The sequence below is a fragment of the Pseudophryne corroboree genome, chromosome 3 (assembly GCF_028390025.1).
Source record: "Pseudophryne corroboree isolate aPseCor3 chromosome 3, aPseCor3.hap2, whole genome shotgun sequence".
Classification (NCBI taxonomy): domain Eukaryota; kingdom Metazoa; phylum Chordata; class Amphibia; order Anura; family Myobatrachidae; genus Pseudophryne; species Pseudophryne corroboree.
In genome coordinates this window covers 172,886,014-172,894,642 of record NC_086446.1, presented here as the reverse complement: position 1 = coordinate 172,894,642, position 8,629 = coordinate 172,886,014, and positions in this window count along the sequence as shown.

Below are 8,629 nucleotides of genomic sequence, written 5' to 3'. Positions count from 1 at the left end.
GTAAACTCACTTATCCTCAACAATTCAATAAATAAATGATGGGGGTTTAGTTGGTGGATTGGCCAATGCACGGAAGCCTGCATACCGATTTTCAAGGTACCCCACCTTCATGCAGGTCCTACACTATCACAGAGTCTTAAAACCTGACTACCACACTGCTGCATCATCTGCCTGCTAGATGTAATGTGTACCTGCCACAGACTTTATGGCTTTTAAAGGCACACTAGTCACCTATTGCACTGGCTCAAAGATGATTGCTAAAAAACAGCTGAGACAGGTTCAGGATAATAAAGTCCACACAGGGGTGCATGGGAAAGCTAGTGGCCACGGTTAATAAAAGCTAACCATAGATTAACCCCTTCATATACACACACAGAGGAAAAACCACAGCACTCACCGCACCAGAAGCAGGGCACAGCTATGCACTTACCACTCACAGGGTGGGGTGCATGTAACACTGCACTCTCCACCACAGAAGCGGGGTACACAGCTGTACTTACCACTCACAGGGCGGGGTGCATGTAGCCCATGACCACATCGCTCTAATAAATACAAACAGAGAACCCAGCACTCACCAAAGTAAACTCACTTATCCTCAACAATTCAATAAATAAATGATGGGGGTTTAGTTGGTGGATTGGCCAATGCACGGAAGCCTGCATACCGATTTTCAAGGTACCCCACCTTCATGCAGGTCCTACACTATCACAGAGTCTTAAAACCTGACTACCACACTGCTGCATCATCTGCCTGCTAGATGTAATGTGTACCTGCCACAGACTTTATGGCTTTTAAAGGCACACTAGTCACCTATTGCACTGGCTCAAAGATGATTGCTAAAAAACAGCTGAGACAGGTTCAGGATAATAAAGTCCACACAGGGGTGCATGGGAAAGCTAGTGGCCACGGTTAATAAAAGCTAACCATAGATTAACCCCTTCATATACACACACAGAGGAAAAACCACAGCACTCACCGCACCAGAAGCAGGGCACAGCTATGCACTTACCACTCACAGGGTGGGGTGCATGTAACACTGCACTCTCCACCACAGAAGCGGGGTACACAGCTGTACTTACCACTCACAGGGCGGGGTGCATGTAGCCCATGACCACATCGCTCTAATAAATACAAACAGAGAACCCAGCACTCACCAAAGTAAACTCACTTATCCTCAACAATTCAATAAATAAATGATGGGGGTTTAGTTGGTGGATTGGCCAATGCACGGAAGCCTGCATACCGATTTTCAAGGTACCCCACCTTCATGCAGGTCCTACACTATCACAGAGTCTTAAAACCTGACTACCACACTGCTGCATCATCTGCCTGCTAGATGTAATGTGTACCTGCCACAGACTTTATGGCTTTTAAAGGCACACTAGTCACCTATTGCACTGGCTCAAAGATGATTGCTAAAAAACAGCTGAGACAGGTTCAGGATAATAAAGTCCACACAGGGGTGCATGGGAAAGCTAGTGGCCACGGTTAATAAAAGCTAACCATAGATTAACCCCTTCATATACACACACAGAGGAAAAACCACAGCACTCACCGCACCAGAAGCAGGGCACAGCTATGCACTTACCACTCACAGGGTGGGGTGCATGTAACACTGCACTCTCCACCACAGAAGCGGGGTACACAGCTGTACTTACCACTCACAGGGCGGGGTGCATGTAGCCCATGACCACATCGCTCTAATAAATACAAACAGAGAACCCAGCACTCACCAAAGTAAACTCACTTATCCTCAACAATTCAATAAATAAATGATGGGGGTTTAGTTGGTGGATTGGCCAATGCACGGAAGCCTGCATACCGATTTTCAAGGTACCCCACCTTCATGCAGGTCCTACACTATCACAGAGTCTTAAAACCTGACTACCACACTGCTGCATCATCTGCCTGCTAGATGTAATGTGTACCTGCCACAGACTTTATGGCTTTTAAAGGCACACTAGTCACCTATTGCACTGGCTCAAAGATGATTGCTAAAAAACAGCTGAGACAGGTTCAGGATAATAAAGTCCACACAGGGGTGCATGGGAAAGCTAGTGGCCACGGTTAATAAAAGCTAACCATAGATTAACCCCTTCATATACACACACAGAGGAAAAACCACAGCACTCACCGCACCAGAAGCAGGGCACAGCTATGCACTTACCACTCACAGGGTGGGGTGCATGTAACACTGCACTCTCCACCACAGAAGCGGGGTACACAGCTGTACTTACCACTCACAGGGCGGGGTGCATGTAGCCCATGACCACATCGCTCTAATAAATACAAACAGAGAACCCAGCACTCACCAAAGTAAACTCACTTATCCTCAACAATTCAATAAATAAATGATGGGGGTTTAGTTGGTGGATTGGCCAATGCACGGAAGCCTGCATACCGATTTTCAAGGTACCCCACCTTCATGCAGGTCCTACACTATCACAGAGTCTTAAAACCTGACTACCACACTGCTGCATCATCTGCCTGCTAGATGTAATGTGTACCTGCCACAGACTTTATGGCTTTTAAAGGCACACTAGTCACCTATTGCACTGGCTCAAAGATGATTGCTAAAAAACAGCTGAGACAGGTTCAGGATAATAAAGTCCACACAGGGGTGCATGGGAAAGCTAGTGGCCACGGTTAATAAAAGCTAACCATAGATTAACCCCTTCATATACACACACAGAGGAAAAACCACAGCACTCACCGCACCAGAAGCAGGGCACAGCTATGCACTTACCACTCACAGGGTGGGGTGCATGTAACACTGCACTCTCCACCACAGAAGCGGGGTACACAGCTGTACTTACCACTCACAGGGCGGGGTGCATGTAGCCCATGACCACATCGCTCTAATAAATACAAACAGAGAACCCAGCACTCACCAAAGTAAACTCACTTATCCTCAACAATTCAATAAATAAATGATGGGGGTTTAGTTGGTGGATTGGCCAATGCACGGAAGCCTGCATACCGATTTTCAAGGTACCCCACCTTCATGCAGGTCCTACACTATCACAGAGTCTTAAAACCTGACTACCACACTGCTGCATCATCTGCCTGCTAGATGTAATGTGTACCTGCCACAGACTTTATGGCTGTGATAGTGTAGGACCTGCATGAAGGTGGGGTACCTTGAAAATCGGTATGCAGGCTTCCGTGCATTGGCCAATCCACCAACTAAACCCCCATCATTTATTTATTGAATTGTTGAGGATAAGTGAGTTTACTTTGGTGAGTGCTGGGTTCTCTGTTTGTATTTATTAGAGCGATGTGGTCATGGGCTACATGCACCCCGCCCTGTGAGTGGTAAGTACAGCTGTGTACCCCGCTTCTGTGGTGGAGAGTGCAGTGTTACATGCACCCCACCCTGTGAGTGGTAAGTGCATAGCTGTGCCCTGCTTCTGGTGCGGTGAGTGCTGTGGTTTTTCCTCTGTGTGTGTATATGAAGGGGTTAATCTATGGTTAGCTTTTATTAACCGTGGCCACTAGCTTTCCCATGCACCCCTGTGTGGACTTTATTATCCTGAACCTGTCTCAGCTGTTTTTTAGCAATCATCTTTGAGCCAGTGCAATAGGTGACTAGTGTGCCTTTAAAAGCCATAAAGTCTGTGGCAGGTACACATTACATCTAGCAGGCAGATGATGCAGCAGTGTGGTAGTCAGGTTTTAAGACTCTGTGATAGTGTAGGACCTGCATGAAGGTGGGGTACCTTGAAAATCGGTATGCAGGCTTCCGTGCATTGGCCAATCCACCAACTAAACCCCCATCATTTATTTATTGAATTGTTGAGGATAAGTGAGTTTACTTTGGTGAGTGCTGGGTTCTCTGTTTGTATTTATTAGAGCGATGTGGTCATGGGCTACATGCACCCCGCCCTGTGAGTGGTAAGTACAGCTGTGTACCCCGCTTCTGTGGTGGAGAGTGCAGTGTTACATGCACCCCACCCTGTGAGTGGTAAGTGCATAGCTGTGCCCTGCTTCTGGTGCGGTGAGTGCTGTGGTTTTTCCTCTGTGTGTGTATATGAAGGGGTTAATCTATGGTTAGCTTTTATTAACCGTGGCCACTAGCTTTCCCATGCACCCCTGTGTGGACTTTATTATCCTGAACCTGTCTCAGCTGTTTTTTAGCAATCATCTTTGAGCCAGTGCAATAGGTGACTAGTGTGCCTTTAAAAGCCATAAAGTCTGTGGCAGGTACACATTACATCTAGCAGGCAGATGATGCAGCAGTGTGGTAGTCAGGTTTTAAGACTCTGTGATAGTGTAGGACCTGCATGAAGGTGGGGTACCTTGAAAATCGGTATGCAGGCTTCCGTGCATTGGCCAATCCACCAACTAAACCCCCATCATTTATTTATTGAATTGTTGAGGATAAGTGAGTTTACTTTGGTGAGTGCTGGGTTCTCTGTTTGTATATATTAACATCCAGGTATTCTATACAAATAGTGCTACACTGATAGGTAAACCTGATAGACCCAGGCCTACTATTCAGTTTATTAACAAATTCAGTAAGTGCCAATTCACCACCAGTCCACAACATGAAAAGGTAGTCTATGAACCATACATAGAAAAAAATAAATTTTTAAAAATCCAGATCCTGCATGATATTGAGATGCTCAAATTCATACATAAATACATTGGCATAGGATGGGGCCATGTTTGACCCCATAGCCATCCTGTTTAATTGTAAATAAAAAATATTATTAAACAAAAAATAATTCTTGCGCAAAATTATCTCAGTAAGCAACATCAAATAATCAACTGTTGGACCAACATATCCTGGATTGGTGAAAATGGCTCTCCTGACTGCCTCAATGCATTCACAATGATTAATGTTGGTGTATCAGCTGATGACATCCAATGTCACCAGCATACACCCATCAGGGGTTGGCCACACCTTTCTAGCTTGTTAATAAAATCAGAAGTGTCCATAATAAAGAAAGGGGTATCTTGGACCACTGGCTGCAAATAATAATCAACAAATTGGGACAATGGTTGTCCTAATGACCCATTTGAGGAGATAATGGGCCTACCCGGAGGATCCACCAAACTCTTGTGTACCTTAGGCAAGATATACAAGAGAGGGATCCTTGGGTAGCCTCGTGTGGGAAATCTCACCGTCTGTTCGTCTATCCACCCATTGATAGAACCCAGGTGACTGACAGAATCTATTTCTCTTTTAAAATTATCCATTGGATCAAAGGTAAGTTTTTTATAGCAGTTATCATCAGACAGCTTTCGTAGATAATTGGAGAGAGACTACGCTCACTGGGATGGGGGGTTAGTGCTGCTAGGCCTAGAGGTGTCCTACCTCCGTACTAATGTTAAGCAATGGTGAGGTCAGCGCACTTGTGGGAGAGAAGGAATGTGAGAGAGAGGGTGAAGATGGAAAGGGATGGAGAAAGAAGGGATGAAAGAAAATGGGAAGAAAGTAATGTGACAATTTGATGTATGATAGTGTTCACAAATGACCATATGTCGTAATATAATGATGTTTATTAGGGTGGTATGTTCCCACTGTCAGGTGTGTCATGCAGACCACCCTTTTCAGTGTACCCTCCTGAATGGTACACTTCTGCTCAAAACTTCTAGAATTAATAATAAGAGTGGTGGGTAAAAGTATGTGCCTCTCCGTAAATCTGGCACAATGTCTGTGTCAGTGTTATGTCCTTAGGAGTCCTAATGTTCAGAGGTCCCTTGCGGGATGAATGTCAGGTATGCCCAAGGGTGCACCTTTACCATAGGTATGGTATCACCTATGTGGCTCTGAAACTAGGTAAGTATCAGTCGTGGTGGGGTGTGTGACAGTTTGCGGCGTCCCGCCTGTCAGACCTCCCTGTGTGCACCAAATGAGGAATCGGGGGTACGGGCTTGGTTCTTACACTTACCGCCGGGGGTGCGTTCCGCGCGCCTGTGCCGGCTCAGCTTCCGTTCCCGAGTCCTCCGGTGTCCTTTGATGTCCAGGCCGTCTCGTCTCGGTCCCCGTGGTCGGTCAGCGGCCGCCGCTTTCCTCCTTACTCCGCCGGGTCCCGTCTGTGACTTCCTGCTTTGCCGCTCACTATTTTGGGTTGTGAGGGTAGGATCTTAGCTAATGTTTCATCCTGCATCAGTATTGCCCAGTGCTTCTGTATGCTTTGTTTTATTTTTCCGGCTGCGGTGTTGTACTGTGTTACAAAGTATAAGTCGTTACCCTGTTGTGTGGTGTTTTTCTCTTTGTATTTGAGTAGCTGTTGTCTATCAGTGTCTTCCAATTTCTTGTATGCCTTATCCACAATCTGTTTGTCATACTTTTTGTCCATGAATTTCTGTGTCAGATCCTGTCCTTGTTCTCTGTAGTACTCCAGCTGTGTGCAGTTCCTCCTTAATCTAGTGAATTGACCTGTAGGGATGCTTTTCAGCCAGTTGGGATGGTGACTACTGGTTGATAAGATATAGCTGTTGACGTCTACTTTTTTGTGGTATGTCCGTGTTTCTATCTTGCTGTTATGAATGTGTATGTCCAGATCAAGAAATTCTACTTTATCCTTACTGTATTGTGTTGTGAAGTGTAGATTCTTTTTTTTTTTATATATATATTTTTTTTTTATATATATATTTTTTTTTTCATTATTCATATTTATTTTTATTTATATTTATTTTTATTTTATTATTATTTTTATATTTATTTATTTTCAATCACATATCAATCATATCTACTATTCATTTTTCATTCATTAATAATTTTTCACTCATCGTTACTATCTTTTCCTTTCACATCTCTTTCATCCTGTCATGCAATTGCATACATCGATATCCCACGTTACAGACAATTACCTAATATCATCACATACTATCCAAACCAATGATGTTATCCCCCCCAAACCATGTTTATCCCATCCACCTACGTAATTATCAGAACTTTGTCAATCTATACAATATATGCACCGACAGTTCTATCATACATTATCCCCCATCTTTTTTCACACAAGTATTACCCATTATTAGTAATCAATCAGTGTCAACAGACATCCCAAATTAGGGACAAAGAATACGTCTCTTCCTATCAACATTGGAGAAAGCCGATTATATAATACTGGCCATTAACATAAAGGGGCGTGCACATACATTGGGAACCAATCAGTGCCATGTAACAAGCATATAATGATCCAAGGACTCAAGACTTGTAATCCTAGAAAAAGGCATCAATGTCTCAATTCTCAAACGTACTAGGAACCTTAAAAGGTGTATGTTTCCACTCCATAACTGCCTTCTTACTAAATAAATCTTTAAGACATAACTGTCTATGGAATTTGTACAATTCATTTCAAAGTAAAACGTTTTTTGTCTATGAGTCTGTATAAAGGACAGACCCCTAGCCAACACGCTTAACTCTGGATCAGTAAGTTTATGTGATGATAAATTAAATACCACTATTTGCGAACACCTTTGACACATATCTCTGAATTTTTGTGCCTGACGCCCTGTCTTCTGGTGCATTTTCTGTGTTCTTGTCCGTTACCGTTTTGCTGCGGGTATATATTTTCCCTCCTAAACAATGAGGTTTCTGTTTACTTGACTGATCTGAGTCACTTTGTGATGTATTTGACTCAGAGGGGGTAATTCAGACCTGATCGCTAGGGTGCGTTTTTTGCATCCTTGCGATCAGGTAGTCGCCACCTACAGGGGGAGGGGGAATTCGCTGTGCAGTTGTGCGATCACATCTACAGGAGAGCTGCACAAACAGAAGTTTGTGCAGTCTCTACACAGCCACGGACTTACTCAGCCACTGCAATGATCGGGCCCGGAGATGACGTCAGAAAACCTCCCTCCAAATGCCTGGTCCCTGCTGCGTTTTTCCGGACAGTCCTCAAAAACGGTCAGTTGCCACCAACAAGCGCCCTCGGACCTTCGCGCCTGCGCATTGCGGTGCATACGCATTTCAGACTTGCTCGCCCGCCGTGCGGAAATGCACAGCAGCGATCAGGTCTGAATCGGCCCCATTATCTGTAAATTGTCTAATGGGTCGCCTACGGAATGTTTGTCCTGTTTTCCACTGATTGTATAATCAGTCAAGTGTAAACTTTAAGATCCCTATAGTCCTCTTTAACTTTTCTGTATTTCACTTTTTTAAATGCCAATAATTCCATTTTAAATGTTGTCACACTCTCATCTAGTTTAGTAAGCCAGTCCGTACTATTATCAGATTTAATAATATCTAATCCTGTTGTCTCACAAGCATGGATTTCCTTCTCCACACTTTTTATATTGGTATTTACTTGCAGGATTACCAGTAGCATCAAATCGAAGCTACATTGGTTCAGGATTTGACACCATTGTCTGCAAAATTCTTTACAGTTGCGACCCAGTGTGGCTGGTTCCTATATACTAGCTCTTCTGCCCGTTCTTCGCACAGGAGTTTCTGATTTTCACGGTTGTACATATAAATGAGAGTTAAAAATCTGGTAAATCTATAGAGATATAAATTTGAGACGTCTTAATGTAAGTAAATATTAATCTATGGTTCTTGGCGTTACCCGAGGAGCACCAGTAGCAGATATGGTAAAAAGTGACAGGACTATTTTTGTAGTTTATTAAATTCTACACACTGGAGGTGCAATCCAAATTTTGATATGATTGTCGG